The 26114-nt window shown below is 34.7% G+C and overlaps 1 protein-coding gene and 2 long non-coding RNA genes across 4 annotated transcripts in view; 1 reads left to right on the forward strand and 2 right to left on the reverse strand.

Moving 5' to 3' along the window:
* Window positions 1-26114, forward strand: part of LOC148976884 (uncharacterized) — a 102788-nt gene that overhangs the window by 19004 nt on the left and 57670 nt on the right. The window lies entirely within an intron of this gene.
* tmem121ab (transmembrane protein 121Ab) overlaps window positions 1-26114 on the reverse strand; it is a 64097-nt gene that overhangs the window by 13658 nt on the left and 24325 nt on the right. The window lies entirely within an intron of this gene.
* Window positions 18823-22221, reverse strand: LOC120478516 (uncharacterized). Its single transcript, XR_005622730.2, has 4 exons — window positions 21872-22221; window positions 20890-21036; window positions 20338-20460; window positions 18823-19051 (listed from the first exon to the last, which is right to left on the reverse strand). It is a non-coding gene; the product is annotated as an uncharacterized LOC120478516 (long non-coding RNA).

Consider the following 26114-nt stretch of genomic DNA (forward strand, 5'->3'; position numbering starts at 1 on the left):
TTTTAGTTAACTTGAGTTTTAGTGCATTTTTACAGTAAATTACTGGCAACAGTGTTGTAAAAATGCACCAAAACTAATAAGTTGTATTTTTTAGTTAACTTGAGTTTTAGTGCATTTTTACAGTAAATTACTGGCAACAGTGTTGTAAAAATGCACTAAAACTAATAAGTTGTATTTTTTAGTTAACTTGAGTTTTAGTGCATTTTTTACAGTAAATTACTGGCAACAGTGTTGTAAAAATGCACTAAAACTAATAAGTTGTATTTTTTAGTTAACTTGAGTTTTAGTGCATTTTTTACAGTAAATTACTGGCAACAGTGTTGTAAAAATGCACTAAAACTAATAAGTTGTATTTTTTAGTTAACTTGAGTTTTAGTGCATTTTTACAGTAAATTACTGGCAACAGTGTTGTAAAAATGCACTAAAACTAATAAGTTGTATTTTTTAGTTAACTTGAGTTTTAGTGCATTTTTACAGTAAATTACTGGCAACAGTGTTGTAAAAATGCACTAAAACTAATAAGTTGTATTTTTTAGTTAACTTGAGTTTTAGTGCATTTTTTACAGTAAATTACTGGCAACAGTGTTGTAAAAATGCACTAAAACTAATAAGTTGTATTTTTTAGTTAACTTGAGTTTTAGTGCATTTTTACAGTAAATTACTGGCAACAGTGTTGTAAAAATGCACTAAAACTAATAAGTTGTATTTTTTAGTTAACTTGAGTTTTAGTGCATTTTTACAGTAAATTACTGGCAACAGTGTTGTAAAAATGCACTAAAACTAATAAGTTGTATTTTTTAGTTAACTTGAGTTTTAGTGCATTTTTACAGTAAATTACTGGCAACAGTGTTGTAAAAATGCACTAAAACTAATAAGTTGTATTTTTTTAGTTAACTTGAGTTTTAGTGCATTTTTACAGTAAATTACTGGCAACAGTGTTGTAACAATGCACTAAAACTAATAAGTTGTATTTTTTAGTTAACTTCAGTTTTAGTGCATTTTTACAGTAATATTTTACTGTAAAAAAACCTGGTAAGGTCTAACAGTGTGCGGTTAGGGGAGGAGCCCTAATGGAGCCCCGTCCCCAATTGTGCCAATTGTTCATAATTAACCACTAATTGAAATTATAACAATTGGTAAATGTGATAAATGACAGAGCAATTCATCACATCAAATACATTCTTTAATGTTCTATATCTAACTATTAATGACAACTGAAGTCTCAGTGGCAGCGCCAACACAGATTAGAATATATCGGTGTGGTTTTATCAACACACACGAATCGTTGTCATTTTGAAATGAGATCGTGTGGGTGTTTTAATCGAGATCATGATCTTTTAATGATTAATCGGGCTGCTCTAGCTGCAATAATTATTACATTGTTTAATTATACATAGGTTCCAAGACAGGTTTCAAGATAAATCCTTTAATTACTACTGGAGCTGCTAGTTTATCAAGTTACAAATTATTATTAAAGGGATACTTCAGGATTCAGCATTAAGCTCTGTATTAGTAGAAAACCTGTAGTATTTTTGAATTACTATGCTTTCCACTCTCATATCCCCCTGAGACGAGAGATTTAAGTATTTTTTGGTCTGGAAATTTATTTAGTCAAATTCAAACATAATTTCACATTTCTTCTACATCAATGACCCATTTTAAATACACATTCATCTTTCCAGAGGTGACGTATCCCTTTAAAAAGCAAGCACAAAGTATGCAAAAGCGGCAGCCCTACCGTCGCACTCGGTGTCCGAAAACGCTACCTTCTTTCCATTCAATCCATCAAGTGAACTAGATTAGTTGTGTAATGTAGGGTATAGTGAATTAGGGGATGGCGTGATTTGGGACAGCCTTTAAAAGCTGCAGACAAGACTGTGTGTGAGAACGCAGAAAATGTAATAGTGCTGATATTGTAGTTGTGCGACTATGATGTGGTTCATTCAGCTTATGTTTAGCGTTTTCTTCTGGCGATTGTATTTAGTCTTAAAAACTCAATAATGTTTTGTCATTTGTGCCCTATCATGATATACAAATCATACATTTATGTTGGTCACAGAGCTTATTTTCTGCGACAATCCAAAATCCTGTTGGGTTTTTGTCTGAACCAGGGTGATGCAAACTTGGGTAAAGCCTACAAAAATCTGCCATCCCTCCAGCACTTTGTATTACAAAGAAATACAAATAGCATTTAACCATGCAAAAGTCTTCTCTTTGGTTATTATGGAATAGTTTTAGCATAATTAATAGCATAAATAATCCTTGAAAAACCAACTACTATAAAACTGACTACAGGCAAAATAAAGATATGAGTATTTATTCAAATATATATTAGAATGAAGCCAAATCAGAATGCTAAATGGATTAATGTTTACATTTATTCGTTTATCAGACACTTTTATCCAAAGTGCCTCACAAATGAGGCATTATGCAATCCAGGGCCACAGAAACATGATCATCGATACATTTTAGTTCAATTTACAGCTTATTCTGGTCAAGACCTCCCCACTTAAACTGGAAGAGACCGTGTGTAAAGAGCAACCCATCGAATTTAGCTTTTTGCTTTTGGACCTAGTAAGTGTAATACCAATCATTTGTGTGAAACTTTCATTTTCAGGGGGCACATGATTTCATTTCACAGAAATGTCTTTCTCCCTTTGAGCAAGTTGATTTGTTCTTAACAACATTTCTATTAAAATGTCAATCCAAATGTGTTCTTTATGCACAAAGAAGGATAAAAGGGATCAAAGCTTGTATGTATAAATAATTCATCCTCAAAGTGAAGAGAATAAGTGCAATTCCTCCCTCCTGTCACTCAAACCTTCTGAGAAAAACAAGCGGCGTGAGAGTTCAGAGAGTAACAGGCAGAAGAACATCAAACGTACAAAAATATTTCAGTCTTAGATTAGCAATTAATTAATGAACATCCGGTTACTCTGCTTCCCTGCTAATTTAATAAACAGTTAAAACGGCAATGCGATGATAGAGTTTTATGTATTGAGAACACACACACACACACACACTATACAGGGCTTGACATTAACACCTGCCAACCCGCCAAATGTGTGTGTATTTCAGCAGTGGCGTGTAAGTGTTGAGTAAGTTACTCTAAAAAAGTAATTAATTACTAGTTACTAATTACCTTTTCAACAGTGTAATTAGATTACTGTACTAATTACTCTCTCTAAAAAGTATTTAATTACTAATTACATTCAAAATCCCATATCAATCTCAACCAGTTGAATAATACAAGGGTTTTAATTCTTTCAAATAAATACTATAAAATTGACTGAATTATCCTTAAACTGACCAAGGTGGAGAAGGTTACATTATAAAAACATACTTTTTAGCATCAGACAATACATTTTGATGTTAAACCCACTATTGTTTTATGTCTGATCTCATGACATTTCACACTTTTTTCATACATATTTTACAATAATTCATACGAATTTGTACGAGTGCGGTCGTAATATTTAGACACCTCATAAAATGCAAACGAATCGCTGTGAGATTGGATTGATCTATACACAGTATTTACCTCAATTACATCAGAAGTAACTGTAATTAAATTACTGATAAATGAAGAGTAATCCCTTACTCAACATTTTCAAGAGAAAAGTAATTAAATTACAATAAGTAATTACTTAGTAATTACACCCAACACTGCGTGTAACACACGCTGTTCTCAATACACTCAGAAAAAAAAGGTACAAAAGCTGTCACAGGTACACATTTGTTACCCAAAGGCTGCATATTGGTACCTTAGTGGTACATATTAGCACCTAAAATGTACATATTAACACCTAAAATGTACATATTACCACCTAAAATGTACATGTTAGCTCATAAAATGGACATATTACCACCTAAACTGTAAATATTAGGACCTAAAATGAACATATTATCTCTTAAAATGTACATATTAGCACCAAAAATGTATTTATTAACACCTAAAATGTACTTATTAGCACCTAAATGTACATATTAGCACCTAAAATTTACATATTAACACTTAAAATGTACCTATTAGCACCTAAATTGTACATATTACCACCTAAAATGTACATATTAGCTCCTGAAATGGACATATCAGCACCTAAAATGTACATATTAGCTAATGAAATTGACATATAACCACCTAAAATGTAAATATTAGGACCTAAAATGAACATATTATCTCTTAAAATGTACATTTTAGCACCAAAAATGTACTTATTAACACCTAAAATGTACTTATTTGCACCTAAATCTACATATGAGCACCTAAAATGTACATATTAACACTTAAATGTACATGTTAGCACCTAAATTGTACATATTAACAATTAAAATCTACATATTAGCACCTAACATGTACATATTACCACCTAAAATGTAAATATTAGCTCCTGAAATGGACATATTAGCACCTAAAATGTACATATTAACACTTAAAATGGACATATTAGCACCTAAATTGTACATATTAGCTCCTGAAATGGACATATCAGCACCTAAAATGTACATATTAGCTAATGAAATTGACATATAACCACCTAAAATGTAAATATTAGGACCTAAAATGAACATATTATCTCTTAAAATGTACATTTTAGCACCAAAAATGTACTTATTAACACCTAAAATGTACTTATTTGCACCTAAATCTACATATTAGCACCTAAAATGTACATATTAACACTTAAATGTACATGTTAGCACCTAAATTGTACATATTAACAATTAAAATCTACATATTAGCACCTAACATGTACATATTACCACCTAAAATGTACATATTAGCTCCTGAAATGGACATATTAGCACCTAAAATGTACAAATTAACACTTAAAATGGACATATTAGCAACTAAAATGTACATATTAACACCTAAAATGTACTGGACAAAAGTTTTGACAGTTTTGAAAAGGTACAGCCCCAGTGACTGCTTTTGTACCTTTTTTTCTGAGAGTGTACTAAGTTTGCAAACTTCGGACTTGCGTTCGACTCAGGAGAACGAACTCCCGAGTCACTCAGCACGCTCTTACTCCGGTTATCTCTTTATGTATATTATTTAGGCAACAATAAAATGAAATATGCTACTGTATGCTTGTATTTCTTTGAAAATGCCATGTTTATTTCAGTGGTTAAACTGATTTTATTATAGTTTTAAATAAGTTCTGAACATCACTTTTGTTATTTTGGTGAATTGATGATGAAACGGATGAAAAGGATGTGATCAATAAAAATGATTGAATATGAATGGGTGTATCAGCAGCACAGTGAGCACATTGATTTGTTGGGCACGTAACGTTGTTCATTTATTTAATGACGGCCACTGTTCACCCTCAGGACAATAAATGTTCTTTTCCAGAGCTTATCCACAGTCTTTAATCTTAAATGTCAATATCCACTTTGTATCTCCTTCTGTAATTCATTATTTTTTTAGGTGTGATTTTATTATTCTGTGCTGAACAATCTTCGGCTATTACATTTTTTTTTTTTTTAAATTTGCGTCTCCAGTATTATAACTAGTAACTACATACAAAACAACAGACATAGAGGAAATAACCGTCTGTTTGGTTGTGCCGAGTAAAAGAAAACGGCTCAGCCTGTCAAATCTACACTAAAATAACAACTACAATAGTTTTTCATGAGTTTGTTAACCTCCTGGGGTCCAAGGTGTATAGACGTTCTGACATGCCCTGACATTTGCACTTTTTTCAGTTGCTTATGAACATTAATGGCACAGGTGAAATTACACTCTATTTAGCACAACAGGGCTACCATAATATGTGACCAACATGTATGTACATTTTATTTATTTGCATTTTTGAGGGAATATTGTTTATGCGTGGTTATTGTGAAAACTAAAAATGAACGTTTTTGAAATAAGGCCACAAAACACAACACAGAAGACATTATAGTTTATAATCATGTATTGATTTTATTCATATGACGGAGTATTTTAAGTCTATGTTGCAGCTATGAGAAAAAAACGATCAAAACGCAGGGGTGTGCGTTTTTGGTCCTCAGAGTAGTGTTGTCACGGTACCAAAATTTCAGTATTCGGTACCGATACCAGTTAAAATTCACGGTTCTCGGTACCAATTTCGGTACCAAAGCTTAGTTTAAATTTACATATATTTAAGTGTTTATCACGGTTACAAGTATGGAAACTGTACATTCGTATTATAAACACTTTAGAAAAAGATTAGATAAAATGACCTAAAATAAACAATAGTATACACTAACACATTTTTAAAGTTGTTTGTAAAGTTTTAATCCATTATTTATTTAATGCACAATGAATTAAGTGAACAAACATGAACAATCAGGTGTTTGTAATAAATAACATTTTCAAACATTAATTAATGTTGTAAAAATATATTGTTCACTCAATGTGTTGATAACTAAGTAATGTTTATGAATGGTATCTTTGTAGCATTACCATAAAACATGTTTTATTTGACTTGACTGTCCTTTTATTAATCTAAAACTGCATTCATATTTAATTTTAAAAAGGCTTTTTAAACCTGCTGAGTTATAAAGGCAAGAATACGTCTAGAACTGGCATTGACATTAAATGATAATACTAATACCATAGTACTCTGGTGTCGGGTAGATACTACTGTGCTCATGTACTCGTAAAACTACCCCGAAAGCACTTTAGAGGCCGTTCACATGTCGCGCGTGTTTTTTAATTATATTTTTGCGCGTGCTTATTCTTTCCAAAGCGCTTGCTCTCACGCGGCGTCTGTCGTTGCTATGCAACGCCAACGAGTTTTTATTAGGAGCGCGCTTGCCTCGCGCCTGTATTTGAAATCGCGAATTTTCAATGTAATCGGCCTCTTATGGCAACGTGACATTAGCCTAATCCAAAATATTTCCATATGTGGCTCTTTCCTCCTTTCGTACAAGTGGATTCAGAGAGAGAGAGCCATATCAGCGTTATGAAGAGGACGCAACTGTGCACGTTTCAGACATCGCGTCTAGAACAGAACTGGATTAACCTGGTACTCGGTACCTAGAAAAGCTGGTACCGTAACATTTTTTTTTTTAGTACCGACTTGGTACCGAAGTACCGAGTTTTTTGACAACACTACCTCAGAGGGTTAACTTTTTCTGACATTTAAGAAACCTTAGACTTGATTTTGAATGTTTAGGCCTTATGGTTGGATGAGATCAATGTCATAAGGTTTAGGTATCAGGATCAGTTAGAACAGCTCAACTATTGTCTAAGTTTAGTGGATGAAAAAAAAAAATCTGTAAAAAAAAAAAAAAATCTGTAAAAAAAAAAAAATCTAGCATTTCGAGATTAAAGTCGAAATGTTTCGAGATTAAAGTCGAAATGTTTCGAGATTAAAGTCGAAATGTTTCGAGATTAAAGTCGAAATGTTTCGAGATTAAAGTCGAAATGTTTCGAGATTAAATTCGGAATGTTTCGAGATTAAAGTCGGAATGTTTCGAGATTAAAGTCGGAATGTTTCGAGATTAAAGTCGGAATGTTTCGAGATTAAAGTCGGAATGTTTCGAGATTAAAGTCGGAATGTTTCGAGATTAAAGTCGAAATGTTTCGAGATTAAAGTCGAAATGTTTCGAGATTAAAGTCGAAATGTTTCGAGATTAAAGTCGGAATGTTTCGAGATTAAAGTCGGAATGTTTCGAGATTAAAGTCGGAATGTTTCGAGATTAAAGTCGAAATGTTTCGAGATTAAAGTCGAAATGTTTCGAGATTAAAGTCGAAATGTTTCGAGATTAAAGTCGAAACATTGTGCATTCATAACAGTGCGCGTCCACTGGCTCAGAGCGCGCGCGTGAAGTCGAACTGCCATGGATAAACCCAAAATAGTAGCTTTTTACTTTTATCTGGGCTTTCAACAAAATTCTACACACGTCACACGTGCTAGTGGCAGTGTTTCTGAGGTGTTTTCGTGCTCGTCTAGTCAACACTATCTGGGTCGAGAACACAACAGTAACTGTTCGGTCTCTCTCTTCAACGTAAATACGCTCTGGATACATTTTAAGTGCATCATTCTGTATCCAATCATTTGGCCGGATCCTGTGATTTCCTAAGATTTAATAACCACTTATGGTTGAGGAGAGATTCTCTGATATGATTGTAAAGCACTTCGAGTGTAGGCATATATGAAAGCGCTATATAAATGCCCTATTCATTCATTCATTCATTCATTCATTCATTCATAAAGCTGGATTTCTCCATCCAGTCTGAAAAGTGTTTTCCGTGTTGGTTTTCCTATAGGCTAAAGTCTATTCCGGCGCATTATATTTTATAACGATAAAGTAAGATAAGTAATTCAGATAAAAGTAAAAAGCTACTATTTTGTGTTTATCCATGGCAGTTCGACTTCACGCGCGCGCTCTGAGCCAGTGGACGCGCACTGTTATGAATGCACAATGTTTCGACTTTAATCTCGAAACATTCCGACTTTAATCTCGAAACATTTCGACTTTAATCTCGAAACATTTCGACTTTAATCTCGAAACATTTCGACTTTAATCTCGAAATGCTAGATTTTTTTTTTTTTACCTTTTTTTTTTTTTTTACCTTTTTTTTTTTAGGTTGCGGTTCAGGGCTTCCGTAGAAAACTGCCAAAGAGTACAAAAAAAAAATTAATAAATTCAGTGTTTCGCCTGATGGGAAATCTGAAAATTACCAGAAATGACATTTTCACTGGACGTTTTGCACTTGCGTAGTGTACTTCATTACCGTTCAATAGACGCTGTTTTTACATTTATGTCCACTGGGTGGTTCTTAATCGTTGCTTGAGTTGTACGAGCAATGGTGACTGTAGCCTTAGTAAACAGAAACACCACTAATGAATAAATGAATACATTTTGAGAAGCTCATTAATAATAATCAGCAACTACAATAAGTTTAATTGTGCTTACTTTGCATTTTAGTAAATGCTTCTCATCCCGACAATTATGCACTTTGCTTCATTGTACAGTCATTTCTTCTGGAGCGGGCTTAATTTGTGTGATTTATTTAAGCGATCAAAGAGATAAATGCGTTACTTTTTGTGTAATTGAAAAAGAAAACAAGAAAGAAACCTTTTTGTTAACCTCACACACTCGTATAAGGATGCCAAAGGATGCCACAAGTCTGCTAAACCTCTATCTGGATTTCATATTTGTTTCAGAAGTCACATGATATTCTAGTTCCTATGACTGTGATTCTTCAATGTTGTTGTCAGGCAGCAGATTTGAGGAGCGTAGGTTTTGTGGTTAGAGTTTGTGCAGATCAATAATCCTATTATGAGCAGTAGTGACTTGATAGACAAAAATAACTGATTAAAATGAATGTAAAAGCAATTCGGATCAGAGCAGAGAAGACTAACCTCTGAGAGCAAAGTCTTGATCTTTCTATCAGTCGTGTTAATCACTGTGTTGGATGAAGTGATGAAAGTATCTACTCTGTATTCACCAAACACATCCAGCTCAGATAATCGCTCTCTCTCATGCTCTCCAGAGCCTCAATTAAAGCATGGGATTGTGATTATACCAGTCATTCCACTGTCATGCAGCGCTCACGGATTAACTCAACCAAGGTGAAGACAAAGTCAAACCGTGCGGTTCTGGATCAGTCTATTCCTGGGAAAAAACCCCATCAGATTTGACCAATGCATACGCAAAATATCAGAATACAAGTCTTGAGGTTCAATCAGGATCCTGAATGGGATGACATTGTATTATTTTAACTCTTATTTGGAGCAAACAGTTTACACTATTGTTCAAATTAAATTTTTTAAAGGATTAGTTCACTTTTAAAAAAACTTTTGCTGATAATTTACTCACCCCCATGTCATCCTTTCTTCAGTCGAAAAACATTGAAAGCATATTTTCTCCATATAATGGACTTCAATTTGGTCCAAACGGTTCAAAGAGTTTCAGTGCAGCTTCAAAGGGCTTTAAACGACACCAGATGATGAATACGGGTCTTATCTAGCAAAACGATCGCTCATTTCAAACTTTTTAAGCCCAAATGCTCGCCTTTCTCTGTTCTGTGTGCGCGCTTATGACTCTCCTGTTCGAACTCGTTCATCAAAATGAACAAATCTTTTTTCAAGTCATTTGGTTGATTCAACGAACGAAATGACTCAAAAAGATTTGTTCAGTTTAACACAATGTTAACACTGTAGTATCACGTGTCTTTATAGTTATTTGCATATGCAAATTGACCTATGGTTAAGCCACGCCCCCTCCACTCACTCGGACAAACAGTCAACGTTTGGGGACGGGCGCTATGGCATTTCACAGGAGGCGATTGGTGATTTTTGGAGACAGAAAGATTATATATCATCTGGAAGTCTCCTAAAGAGCCTTAACTATGCATTGGAGGGTTATATTAATAATTTTATAGTTGAGAAGGTCGATGAAAAGCTTCAGCTCCAGGTAAAAATGTACAGATCACATTGTAAACGTGATAAACTCATATTGTTGCCATCAGCGTTTGGTGCTACAGTTTTTACATCAGTCATTCAGCACAACATCGTTAACATTTGTTATCTTGGTTATTTACAGATACGTTAATGAAGCTAGAAGCTAACGTTAATGTTTTCTAATGTTAGCCTAACGTTACGTTAGTGATTTTAAAGATAACGTTCAAATACGTCGTTGACTTAACTTTGATCAGATGTAGACGTCCTTGTTTAATTTATTCGCGTTTAGTTGGTGTTGTGGTCTACCGCATCACTTAATCCAGAGCAGACTCTTATCTCGATTGAGATGTGGCTGGGAAAGGGTTGCATGTACCCCATACACACCGTTTGACCATTTTAAACTTAAAATGACAAGAAAAATCGAATGAAAACTGACTAACTGCAATGCATTTCAATGGATGTGGAAGCAGAGAATGTCCTAGTGTATTGGGTTAGCTGCGCACTGTGATTGGCTCATCGCGTTTGAGTTCATTATGGTATTTGGGATGGAGGTGCATGTATAATCTTTGCTAACTGGTGTAGAATCTGACATGTGGTTTTGTTACTCAAATGTTTGTGACATGCTATTCAGAGTTTTATTCATGAGGCCTCTGGAAATAATCGCAAACGTCAACGTAACGCGGGAGCAGCTTTTCTCCAGACGTCATAACTGCTCCAGCTAATCGAATCAGATCAAAGTTTAATGTTTAATTCGGATTGAGGCTCACGCTGTGTTGATGACAGGCAGTCTCACACCGCAGCCTTACAAATCACAGATTTACACATTTATTAACATCAAATGAGCAAATGTGTCATTACTCTGACTAGAAGCGTAATGCAAAGCTCTCTGTGTGTTTTTAAGGTCATAGCTGATCTCAAGCAATACTGCAGAATCATGTCTTCGGGCTGAGAAAAGGCTCCTCGACCATAATAGACATTAAGTTTGACACATATGTGAACACTATAGTGAAAACCCACTGCTCTACTGTTGTAAAACCACTCCAAATTAAATAATTCAGACATTTAAATATATGAACATGTTTTGCCATCAATATTTTATTGGAGAAGTTGCGCCAGACACATTTCTGGCTAAGGATCTGGAACGATTTTCCTTCTGTCAATCGGATTCATTTTGTCTGCACATCAGGATTTAGACGCAACCAACTGGATCAATTAATTATAGACAATTAGTGTGTGTGCGCATCCGTGTCTTTTACTACGCTTTGACAACAGGGGTCAAACGGAGGGCAGCGCAACGTGGCTTGTGCCAAATTTAAAAGAAAATTGTGAACGTGAACAGTTTGCCAGAAATGTCTTTGGATGAGTGAAAGGATCTGCCGACAGCCTAAGAGGCAAAGTGCAATTAAGAGCGAGAAATTCATTAGGCATTGGAGAAGAAGCTCTTCTGAGGGATGTGAATTCAGATTTTGATGCTGGGTCCGTAGCGTGTAACGTTGCTGTTTTTGTATGAAAATATTCCAAAGTCCCATCATCGTTTCTGAACTCCTGAAACGCCTCCTTTGTAGTCTTGAGTTTCTTCACACGTCACAATATTCCTCATTATAATAATTCATGCGCAGAATAAAGGGGCGGGGCCTGGTTGAGTTAGTTAGTAGTGTGTTAAACTGGTTATGGTGAGAGCGGGACATTTCCCAAACACACTCGAAGCGCTCGACCAATCACAACACACTGATCGAGCCGACCAATCAGAGCACAGTGTGCTTTTCAGAAGGAGGAGCTTCATAGAGACAGGAAATAAACAGGAGTGTGTTTCCCGTATAACGGTGTAACTCGCTGCCTCACAACCATACGATGCATCGTTGGAGAAATCAACTAGCTAGTAATGGGTTTCCCAAAACCCATTGTCGCAAAATATCATTTATATCGTAAAAAAAAAAAAATCGCAAAATATCGTTGGTTTCGCACGTGGTGGAGTAATTACTACTTTTAATGAAACTGTTTGAGGTCCAATTAACTCTCAATTTTTTTAAATATATAAATTACAGACATGTCATCTGAGGACTGTTTCTAATTGTTCTCAGTTATTTTGCTTTATTACTCAATATTTGGCTCGTTCTTACACGTTCGCACATGCGCACTCTTCAAAATCGGTACTTTAAATCTTTTGAAAAACTAAAAGACGTAAATTACATTTGTATTTATTCTAAGGCGGCGGTTGTGCTGAATGCTTGCTTATTTTGCTCAAGATAAAAATTTATTACGTCCAAATGTGATGCAATATAGAAACTATGCTAACTATGGTTAGACCACAGGTCGATACTGTCGTTCCTAACGCAAAATAATGATAACGACAGAACTTGCGACACTCCCAGGAGTGTGTTTCCAGAAAGCATCGTTATCCAACTCTGGTCGCAAGTTCTGTCGTTATCATAGTTCAACGAGTCGGTGTTTCCCGAAACTATAGATCTAATGAACATTCACAAACAGCATCGCAAAGTGTGTATTAGGAACGACAGCGCTGACCTGTGGTTAGAAGAGTAGTTTCTTGTCTGCATGACATGTGGACTCGATAATCCTTATCTTGAGCAAAATAAGCAAGATGATATTCAGTACAATGTCAGTATCTTTTATTTATAATACAAACAAATGTCATTTACGTCTTTTAGTTTGTCAAGAGATTTGAACGAGCCTATGATTGAATCTGGAAATAAAGAAAAATAACAGAGAAAATGAGAAATATTTCTCAGATACCATGTCTGTAATTTATAGCAAAACATCTAGCATTAATTTGATCTTAAACAGATTCATTAAAAGACGTTATTACTCCACTCCTGTGTGACGTCATTAACTGACGTGGTTGAACGACCAATTACGTTTTCGAGAAACAGTCGTGACTATCTAGTTGATTTCTTCAACTATGCTTCCTACTATGGTAGTTATCAGCAAATTACGGTGTTGTACGGGAATTAATCGCAATTAAATATTTTAATATTTAATATATATATATATATATATATATATATATATATATATATATCTTAGATATTTTATTAATTATATATATTTTAAATTTTTTTTATTTTGGGATTGACCCAGACTCATTCTTGACAGGTTTTGTGAGAATGACCCTTTTAGAAAATCAAAATCTATTAGACGTATTTTTCTATTAACGTGCGAGATCGTCTCTTCAGGCTGTTTCACTCTTCTGCTGCTTCATTAAATGCCTCACACGCCATCTTTGTTTTTGATAATTATCTAAGGCGTCAGTCATTAATTACCCACTCATTTGCATTTGTGCAGGCAAAGTCCTTTCCCGATCAACGCGCATCTCTGCCTGTCAAATGACACAAGCGTTGAGCGCTGGATGAGCCAGTGCTGCTGAATCTGTGACAGCTGACAGATCATTCAGTGAATGCAGATTTTTCTTTTCTTTGGAAATCAAAGGCATAATGAAGGGAATGAGTGCTATCGGGAACCTTTATATGAGAGGACATACATGCATGGAACTGAGAGATGATTGTATGGACAGACATCTTCAACATGTCAACATTATTGCTTGTCTCTTCATAGAGTTATTGTGATATGGTTTATTAACTAGTAAAACAGAATATTTGTGGAGAAAATTACCATAAAGGCAGTATAACATATACCATCATGATATAAACACTCATTAATAGAAATTTTGATAATAGAAGAAATATTAGATAGCAAAATTAAATGGAAATATATATGTACACACACATGCACTGTACATACACACACACACACACACACACATATATATGTTTAGACATTTATTTATATATATTTTCAATGTCACAATAATTTTATTAAAATAAAATATTTAATGGTCCTTAATTTATATATAATTGGATGCTATTAATCGTTTGACAGCCCTATATATATATATATATATATATATATATATATATATATATATATATATATATATATATATATATATATATAGTATAAAAATAAGACCATTCAATATTTTATGACCATAAAGATTCTTTGTTGGTATTGTGATGTTTTTTGATGTATATAATTTATATAAAATTATAAAGTTATTAATATAATGTAATAAATAAATATGAAAAAGAATAACATGGCTTTGAAATCACAAAACTACATGCACTGATGGATCGTAGCTAATATCAATAGGAACATGCATTGTTGTTTTATTAAATCTGATTGTAATGTTTGTGGTGACTGATTTAAGTGCACTTAGAAGAAAACGTTCTATATAGAACCTTAAAAGGTTCTATTAGCGCTACGTATTTGGAACCCCTAAAAGGTTCTATACACTCTTAAAAAAAGGGTTCCTCTGGGTTCTATATAGAACCCGGGGTTCCGTACTTGGCCAATAGAACCTTTTACAAAAAAAAAAGGTTCTATATAGAACCATTTTGGAGTTCCATATATGAAGCGGGGGATGGAACCATTTCTGGTTCTAAATAGAACCATTTCTTCTAAGAGTGTGTTAATACAATCTGCACAACATCACAGATTGAACGTCTCCATGATACAAAATCTGCTTCATCCTCTGAGACAAACACAGACAGATCTCTCTGCACCAATCCGTCAGAAACAGAAGACAGAGAGCGAGAAGTTCCCGAACATTCACATGAGACACGGTGATCACTGCACCGGCTTTAACTTGAAACATAAGAGTGAAATATACAAACAAAAACAAGAGCTGTGTGCTCACAACAAACCCTCAGAGATCAAGAAGAATGACTATATTTGTTCTATTTCTGAAGAAAGTTGTCTTTTCCATGCAGAGATGCTACACTGGCATGTTGGATGGTGTTGTGGAGTGAACTACACAGGTTTTGTCCTGATTTGCAGTCTGGATGAGTCAACAATAGTTGCCGAATGTCTCCGCCATTCGGAGTTGAATCATGTAGATTAAGATGAGCACAGACTCCGATTCTTTAGCTTTAGATTATGATCAAAATGCGTTTGATATTTTGAGCCGATTTTAGAAAACTTCGTAGTGTATGACGCGTTGCTACTGAAACCGAAACTGTCCTCTATCTGCTAGAGTTGCAATATAAAATACAATTATGGTGTTCTGTTAATTTACTTTTGTATTGTTATTGTATTTGTAACAAAGTCCCCCTGTAGTCAGTCATTTTACCCCTCAAAGCTTATCTCTGATCACCAAAATTACATTAAAAATAGCTTGAATTTGACTCTACGCCCTTGCTTCATTTAATATACTAGATTATGAATATGCAAATGCCTCCACCCCCTCACTCAGCACGTTGATCTGATTGGTTACAAGGTCGTTTGTGACGTCAGAAACACCAGCGATTTCAAACCGTGTTTTTGAGACCGTCTTTGGTTCACTGCAGTTTTATAGAGAAAATACTCGGCAATGGTGTTGATTCATGATTTACACGTGGTTTGTCTTAAAGGGATAGTTCACCCAAAAATTAAGTCATTAATTACTCACCCCCATGCTGTACCAACCCCGTAAGACCTTCGTTCATCTTCAGAACACAAATGAAGATATTTTTGATTAAAGTCCCTGTAAAGGCAATTTTACAAAAAAGTTCTAAACGCATTACTGTATAAATGTTACATATGTATTACTAAAACATATTACAAAGACTGTGAACTGTGAAGTACTGAAATGTGGAGTTAAACAGTTTTTCACCATTGCAATTTTACGGATTAATTGGGCGGGGCTAAAACAGGGCTCCGTGACGCACTGGAACCCATGAACTGCTGGACACGCCCCTATTTGATGACGCACAGAGTCTGATCTCTCCCCTAACACACAATAACACTCCCCGAGCACATTCGCATTCACCGCCAGTGTTGGGAGTAACGCATTACAAAAGTAATACATTACAGTAACATATTACTTTTTGCTGTAACGCAGTAGTGTAAGGCATTACTAATCAATTTTCAGTAATATTTTACTCGTTACATGTTCAGTGAGGCTTGTATTACAGTTGTATTACAGTGTATTTTCTGCTTTTACTTCTTAAAGGCAGTCTTAAAGCAGTCTTAGTGCCAGTTCAGAGCGGTCGCGTCTACTCTGTAACATTGTTTTTTCCTCATAAATGCGAACACGAAAGCTAAAATAAAATGAATATTTTAAGTTCTATGGAGACTGCAGAGCCAACCTTTCCTCATCCGATTTGCGCAGTGTAATTAACAGAATTACAAAAAAATATATTTTGCCTCCTATTTTTTTGTCACGCATGAATGTGTGTCTTTTCCCTAATATTAAAAATAAAACATAGACTGATGTTTGTCTAATGTCGGGAGTCCTTTAAGGAAGTAGCCTATATACGTTTCAATACATGTATTTTCTGAGAATTTTTATTTCAAGTTTTGACTGCAAATGTCATCATGTCCATAATTCTGGACTTCCCCAATTTTAAATAATTTAACCTCAACTAGATTTGTGGTGTAGGTCTACGTATTTTATAATGTTAACTTCAAATAATACTAATAGCCTAATTTAAAGATAAGGCAGCATTGGATATGGACGGTAAGGAGAATAACGCTGGAGTTGGAAGAGGTGTGTCGCGATTCTGTAGGTTCGTGGATGTGGCGAATCGTGATTTCGGTTTCATATTGCATATCGTTACAGCCCAAAAGTTAAGTTCTACTTAGTTATTTTGGTGAAAGTAACTCAAAAGTAATACATGAGTAATGTAACGCATTACAATTCTGGGACCGTAATATTGTAAGGTAATGAATTACTTTTAAATAACAGTAACAAGTAATACCTAATGTATTACAGTTTGGAAGTAACTTCCACAACACTGTTCACCGCACAATCGCGAGTGACTGTCAGTACTATTAGTTACTACAGCTGAGCCTACAGTTTTCTAGCTAGCTATGCCTTCGACACGGACATGCATGGGCTACTACCTGGATGCGATCATGTACAAAACAGATCGGTATCTTCATTTAAATTCCATAAAAACGATCACATCAAGAAGAGGTTTTTAGAGAGCCAACCTTGATGAAGAGCTGAGGATCACTGTCAACACCCGCCTCTGTAATGATCGTTTTACACTGGATCGTTTTATAAACTTTCCTCAGAGACAACTGGGATTCACTGATAATCCGCTGTTACTGGTAAACAGGGCCGAAACGACTATCTCCCGCCTCAGTGTTCATCCTCCCGTCCCGAAAGCAGTATCAGCTAATATCACCGTCGACAGCTTTCCCGTGAGTGGGCGTGGTTTCAGCACAGCCAGCGGACACGCCCCCAGCGTTTGAGAGCAGAGAATCTGCTCATTTTTTCATGATTTTGATTGCTTATTTTATGTACTTCCCGACTTTTTTTATCATTCAAATTTGGCTGGATGGCTAATTACACATTTTTCTGTGGTGTGACAAACTCAGAACACATACGTAATTTTGACTTTACAGGGACTTTAAATCTGAGAGGTGGGATTGAAACTTGATGGCCCAGAAAGTCATTGAAGAAACTGTTAAAATATTCCATGTGACGACAGTGGCTCAACTATAAGTTTATCAAGCGATGAGAACACTTTTTGTGCGAAAAAACAACAACAAAAATAACGACTTTATTTGACCATTCCTTTTCTTCCTTCTGGGCCTGAGACGAGAGTTCGAGATATTTTTACGACGCATGCGCGAGAACTACGTTACTTTTCAGCCCATTCTCACCCCCAAGGCGTCACTTAACTGACGCCTTGGGAAGCATTTGGACATGCTTCAATATCTGACGCTTTAGGCGCCCTTTAGCGTTAGTAAGATGACGCCCTAGGATCGCGTGTACCCTACCCCCACCCCATACCTAAACCTAACCGCGTCCTCTAACTGACGCTTTTCTTTAGCGTCAGTTAGATGACGCCGTAGGATCGCGTCATGTAAGCGCCTAAAACGTCAAATATTGAAGCATGGTCAAAGGTGACGCCTTGGGGTGAGAATGCGTTGTACTTTTCTACTACTTCTTGTTCAGTTCTTGCGAAATCTCTTAAATTCTCATCTATACACTGAAAAAAACTACTTGTAAGATTTACTTAATAAAATCCTCGTAACAATTTGCACAAGTAAATTTTAAGTAAATTTTACTGCTATAATATTAAGTACAACTCGCGTGCCATTATCAAGTAAAATCTACTTAGTATTGAACAAAACTCTCATGAAGAAATTAAGTAAAAAATACCCATTTACATTTCATTTAGAAGCTATATCTATTTAAAGTAATTAAGTAAAGTTTATTTATTGTTTTTAAATTAGGAAGCTTGCTTTTATGAAATTTTTAAGTAAATCTTACCATTTAATGAAGTAAAATAAGTAGATATTATTTAAGTTTTTTTGTTGAGATTTTCATTTACTACATATTTAAACATTGATAATTTCTTTTTTATAAATAATCATGAACATAAATAAATAACCATTTTCTCAATATTTTTCACAAATCACACAACTAAAATTCAATTAAACAGTTTATTTTTCAGTCATCAAAAATGTTCATACAAGAATGGACATTCAGTCATCTCTTGACACAGGTGCATTCAGTAAAACTGTCTTTACGGTATTGCTGCTTCCAGCATTTCCTTCCCTTCAAAAAGGATGGATACATCGATTGGATCTTCTCCATCAGCACCACGAACGACCAGTATTTTAATGCTGTGCTGAGTGATGTCACTGCCGCTGTCCTCCTGCATACAATTTAGAAGAAAAAATATAATTCTTTTGAGAAACAAAAATATAATGGCTTAAATTATTTTATTTGACTTGCATTAAAGGACAAGTTCGGTATTTTACAATTAAAGCCCTGTTTTAAGATCGTCCCTGATGAAATAGAATAGTTAAGATTGTTTTTTAGACAGATGCTCCGGTCACGAGAATTTTTGGATCCTGTGTTAGCACCCCCCCACCTTTATAATGAAAGCATAGGTGCACTCGAACAATCATTCATTAAAACGCATAAAACTTTAGTTTACAAAGACGTGAAACTCACCGAGTGGTCTGGGGTGTTCACTGATATGCTCACACAAAAATCGCTGCAAAAGATGCTTTCCAACAGGTTTTATCGTAGTTTTTGTCCAAGTCCATTTTCTTCCTGTTTTTGGTCGAAATCCACAGTAATCAATTGTCGAGTTTGCGTGCGCGATCCTTAGTTATCTAGTTCGAGTTTGCGTGCGCGATCCTTAGTTATCTAGTTCGACCGAAAACAGGAAGAAAATGGACTTGGACAAAAACTACGATAAAACCTGTTGGAAAGCATCTTTTACAGCGATTTTTGTGTGAGCATATCAGTGAACACTCCAGACCACTCGGTGAGTTTCACGTCTTTGTAAACTAAAGTTTTATGCGTTTTAATGAATGATTGTTCGAGTGCACCTATGCTTTCATTATGCATATGAATTCATGAAATGAATAGTGGAATAAAGTCATTATGTTTGCGCACAAAAAGTATTCTTGCCGCTTTATAAACTTAAAATTGAGCCACTGCAGTCACTGCATGACTACTTTGATGATGTCTGTATTACCTTTTCTGGACAAGGATGGTATATCATACATACATTGTATTTTGAAGAAAATGGGATATCAAACAGTTGACTGTAGCCATTAGAAATCTACTATGGAAGTCAATGGCTACCGTCATTTGATTACCAACATTCTTTTAAAATATCTTTGTTTGTGTTCATCAGAAGAAATAAACTCACAACGGTTTGGAACAACTTGAGTGTAAACAATGTTTACACAATGTAAACAATGACAATTTTTATTTTTGGGTGAACTATCCTTTTTAGGGTGCTATAAACTGGAGTGCAGTTTTCTTTGAAATAAATTTGACTCTGTTTAACCTTTCACACGCAACTTTAAAATATTCTAGCTGACCACCCAGTGTGCGACTTTCATTTTAAAATATATCTCCTTATTATTTACATGGCGACGTTTCGTGATTGTGAAAATGAAAATGATGTCATTAATGACTCACCCTCATGTCGTCCCGAGCCCGTCAGAACTCTGTTCATCTTCAGAACACAGTTTATCATCTTCTTTTTCGTCAAAGTAGAGAATGAGGCTGCGGATAACTGATTCCCATCTCAAGGCTTTGTGTCTGTGAACAGATTTATATTGTACCATTACACAACCTTTTATTCATACACAATGAACTCAATGAAATCAAGTGAGAACACAAAAGCATTCATGCACAAGGAACACTGATTTGAGTACTTAGAGCAAAGTGACTCTACTTCCTGTTCCTGTCTGCCTTGCATTTTGGCCAAAGCAGAACTGTCGCTGAAACTCTATCATCTTCAGTACAGATTCTTAATATTTGAAATTTAAGTTGTAATTTATGACTAAAATTCTAATTACTGAAATTTCTGAACTTTTGACTTTTGTCTGTTTAATACAGTAAAGCTACTTTAATGCAATCTATATTGTATTAAAAGCTATACAATAAATGTACATGCATGTATGAGAAATACATTAAGTATATCTTATTTAAAAAAATGTGAACAAGCACACTTTTGATCAAACACACCTGACTCAGTTTGTCCAGAAATGGCCTCAGTTGGTCCCCACAACACCTCCCATGGCCTTCATCAGGGCAATAAGTCTTGATGTGCATTGGTCAAGTCTGAACATGAATCTCTGCCCCATGATCGATTCTCCTGAATTCCTCCTTGATCTAATGTGACAAAATGATTCAAGAGTACAACAGCAGAAATTTGGTTAAATAGACTGATGCAGGGAGCAAGGGTTAATTATACAAGGACTGTAGATATCAACAGTGGAGTGAACAATCCAGCACTTTCTTTTGTAATGTGCAAATCCAAAAGAGAAACACTAATTTGGCATTTCAATTTTAACTTTGAGTTTAGTACATTTCAAGTTTATTTATTTTTTCATGTGCTAAATCAGTTACTGTTGTCAATATTAATATTGCCCATGATTGCCACTCACGATCTCTATTTTCTACAATCAACTTTTAGAAACAGGGTGATTTTAGAAACGCAGCCCTGCTTACTTTAAGACCTCATTTATGCACGATTTAGTGCGATTGAAAGAAAAAAAAATAGCTTTATGTGTAAACGTTCCATCCTGAGCAATATTCAGCAAGAGCATTCAAACTTTTCCATAGTCAACAGTATAACATTAAGAGCGGTTGACATTAAATTGTTAATTTTAAGGCCCAATTTTAGCTAGCTAGCAGTTAAAACGGTAAAGATTGTCTACTAATTTCTACTTAGTTTGACATTTTTACACGAAAAACAGTTCTTTGTGAATCTATAAAACTATTGAAAACTTCCGATTCAATATAAATAATGTACGTTAACGTTAGGAAGTGAAAAGGGGTTAACGATACAGTATACTGTTATGGATAACCCACACGCGTTGCACTAATATGAGGCCATGTTGTAAGGTGAGCATTAATGTTTATTGAGTCAAATAAACAAGAATCATCAATCAAAACCCACACAGACTCATGTTTTATTAAATGTAAAACAGAAAGACAAACTTACCTCAAACACGACAGAAAGCAGCCACGCAGCAGCCCGCCAATTCGTCTCATCTCAGATCCAAAGTGCGCAGTTAGACTTGTCCAAACGCGCATGTGCGGATTCAAACGCGCTATGCTTTTCTATTAAAATTTACTTAAAATTACTATGTTTATGTGAAGGGACTATAAAACGTTTAAATATTACAAGAAAATATATAATAAGATTTACTCTTTCCAACCAGTTAATTTATTACATGAATTAAACGCGTAGATATTTAAAATTTTACTTAGAAAATTCTAGTTCACATTGAATTTTAATTTTATTAAGTAAAAATTATGATGATTCATTTAATATATATTACTACACCAAAAAGTTCGTTTTTACAGTGTATTAATAGTCGAATAAAGTCGTTATTTTATTAAATAAAGTTTATTTTCCGCACAAAAAGTATTCTTGTCGCTTTATAAACTTACAGTTGAGCCGCTGTAGTCGCATGGAATATTGAAACATTTTCTTCGATGACTTTCTGGGCCGTCAAGTTTCAATCCCTTAGGGTGCTCTCAAAAGAGGGGTCGGTACAGCATGGGGGTGAGTAATTAATGACTTAATTTTCGTTTTTTGGGTGAACTAACCCTTTAAAGCACATTAAAAACACCACATAGACAAATAAACAACATTAACAGCTTGATTTTCACCACAGGGGGACTTTAATGTTTGCTTCATCAGCACAGATAAAACAACTGACTGCGCCGCTCTCTAACTCCCGCTGTAATCTGTAGAGTTCATACGAACCGCTTCTACCCACCCAAGACCGCATCCAAATGCACATGGCTTGCTTTTTCTGTTATGACTCAGAACAACATTTGCAACAACAACTAGGCCACTGAGGTCGTCTCATGCACGTCTATTTCATCGCGTCAATGTGTTCATTGTGCTAGCTTTACGCAATACGAGAGACCTCTCGAAAGGGAACTCTCATCTTATCTAGTTTCAGAAGAGATCGCAAATTGAGCTTCGCAAGTTAGAGATCTCAAACATTTCTTATGTGTATCAATGGTTTGCTTTTTTAGGGGAAATCTGAGACTAAATTAATAATTAAATGCACCGTCAGAGCTATGAACAAGCAATTTTCTAATGCACCCCAATTAAGTCCAAGCACATTTTGTTTTACAAAAATGACTTTGACCATCATTCATATGCTTTTTGACGACTCTTTGAGTTGAGCATTTGAAGTCATGTTCCTTTTCATCAATTTTTCAATATTTTATCCATCAGTATAATATAATTCTTTGTGTTTATTCATTTTTAATGTGGCATTAATATCACAAAACCCTATTTTCGAGCACATTTTTTATTTTTATCAAGCACAGTTTTGTTTTGTTCTTGAAATGTGAAAAACAACAGAAACTGCACTCCTGAAATCTGGTCACATGTTTTAATGAACAATACTTCACAAAATATTTCACTTGAAATCCTTTGTCTTCTCAAATCCTCAGGCACGCTTTTCTCACAGTCTGTCTTTGTTTTAAAACTCCACTTGAACATTTTTTTTTAAAATAATATAACAGTAGCGGTGTGCTTTTAAATATGAGAGAGCTCAGTCTTAAATATTCCACATCCGACATGAACATTTTAATGAGTGAATTAATTCAGCTCGTTTAAGAAAGTAAATCGCTCATAAAATGAAGACGTTAGCTGTAAAGATCTACAGGAAGAAGACATCATGTCTCTCCGGCTTTGATCTCTGAATCTACAGACGGATCTGGAGATTAAAAATGTCTTTCTGCGAATCATAAATTATGTACATTACCCAAGGAACTGACTGACTGAACCATTAGATCATTATGGTTGTTAATACTTTTCCCCTGTGTATTTATAATAATAATCAGCCGTAGATGAAACATGGACACGGTGAGATGATATGTAATGCCGTACCGCAACACATTTAATAAGCATTATTCAGTGAAAGACACCTTACTTAAAATGGATATACACATATATATGTTGTACATATACAGGACCATGATTCATATTGAAGTCAATGTGTGTTTACATGGCGGCAGTTGTTTTTTTGCTGAAATGAATGTACTTTATTTTAGTTTTGCAATTTTTAGAGGATTTTATGGTACTAGATTATATTTATTTTGTAGTTATGCATAGAAATATATGACATTGCCAACTTAAACAGTCATAAAACTTGAAAGTTTGGTCTCTTCTTAAAGACGAAACTTGTCAGATTGTTGATGAAGTGAAATACGTTTGAAAAAATGACACAAAACTTTGTACAAAACTACTATTTTAAATTTTGAAATCAAATATATATTTTCCAAAACACGTTTTACTCTAAAGTTGTGACAAATTCAAAGCCATAAAGCTAAACAAGTTGTGCTCCAGATTTTCGGTTGATATCTTAAAAAATTAGCTTTCTGTAAGATTTTGTTTGGGTGCAGTACCAGAAGTTTCCACTAGATCAAATTAGTTTCAGGATTTTTTTTTATTTTATTTTTTTTGTTAACATAGCAAGTGGCAAAAAATATCTGACGAAGTAAAATATTCCAAAAAAAACCCTTAAAAATATTCTAAAAAAATAAATAAACGTAGGACCAGAAAGTTAGACATGATCTTATTTAGCATTCCTTGATCAACGTAACTAAAAGGGAAATTATAGGTTGACAAAAATATGTTGTTATATTATTATGCTAGCTAGAATGAGTATGAGAGTTTATGCTGCATGCTTTATTCTGCATGTTTAAAGGGATACTCCACTTTTTTTTGGAAATAGGCTCATTTTACCACTCCCCCAGAGTTAAACAGTTGAGTTTTACCGTTTTCTAATGTATTCAGACGATTTTTTGATATTTAGAAAAATATCAGTAACCAGTCAGTTTCTGGTCTCATTGACTTCCATAGTATATATTTTTTCCTACTATGGAAGTCAATGAGAAACTGTCTGGTTACTGATATTTTTCTAAATATCAAAAAATCATCCGAATGCATTAGAAAACATTAAACGATATTTTTCTAAATATCAGAAAATCGGCTGAATGGATTTGAAAACGGTAAAACTCGACTGTTTAACTTTGGGGGAGTGGTAAAATGAGCCTATTTCCAAAAGAAAAGTGGAGTATCCCTTTTAATTTAGTAAGTGAGTAAGAGTCATCTCGGAAATTACTTGTTATTTTACATTTTACACAAGTAATTTGGCTAAATTTGGATTACCACATTCACAGTGCATTTGATTGTTTTATTAGGTCATCGGGTATTTCATACCTTCAAAAACACACACAATGGTCCAATTTAAGGACTCGTTATTCATATTTAACTCTAGAGATGGTCGTTATTTCAGGTAAGAGTTGAACAGATGAATATGACGAGAAAAGCGCATGCACACACAATCAGCTGAAAAGCTTGTTGGTAAATTCGTCACAGACTCGGCCAATTACACACAGTTGAACTGACACCAACAAATCGTTCATCATCAAGACCGCCGTCTCACTTGAGCATTTCAGAGACAAATGCGTGCGCACATACACGAATCGCATGCTAACTCGCCACCTTGATTAAATCGGGCCATTTCAGTCAGAAATCCATAATAAATTACGCAGCAGACTTCAATGTAATGTCATTGATAAACTACGAGCAATGCGTATCACGGCTCAGAGTGATATCATTTCACTGTATCTAACCAGAAATACATCCATCTGCATCACTCAAAGCTAGCAAGGTGATTAATTGTTATTAAAAAATTAATTGCACCCCATGCACTACTCATAGTATTTTACCCTGGATGTTTTTCATGAACAGTCCAACTTAACCAAACACGCTGTGCCGATATCATATTGTGATTATTTTCTCCTAATGTTGCATTTATTTTTGTGTTTATTAATCTCATGTCTCACAGATGAATTAGCGTCTTTGTGCTAACGAGATTTCACACATTTGGAGCTCTTTGATTCATGATGCAATAATGATTCTGTGATCCATTGCAATATATTTTATCACCAGGTAGGCAATATCCAGCTCTAGTATAGCACTGCTCCATGCATATTTAAATTATTTTGCAAATGAGGCTCATTAATAGAATGTATTGTGTTAGCAAATGTCAAATGTAGAGCATTGAATTGAGTGTGAATTTGAAGCTAATTCAAACAGGAATTTTAATTGGAGTGACATGATGAATAAATGAAGAGTTCAGATGCAAATGAAATTTTCTTCTAGAATGATCATTTTTATCAAGCTTGTATATTTAAGTTCAGTTATTTCA

This window comes from Pimephales promelas, chromosome 13 (assembly GCF_988280905.1).
Source record: "Pimephales promelas chromosome 13, fPimPro1.hap1.1, whole genome shotgun sequence".
Classification (NCBI taxonomy): Eukaryota; Metazoa; Chordata; class Actinopteri; order Cypriniformes; family Leuciscidae; genus Pimephales; species Pimephales promelas.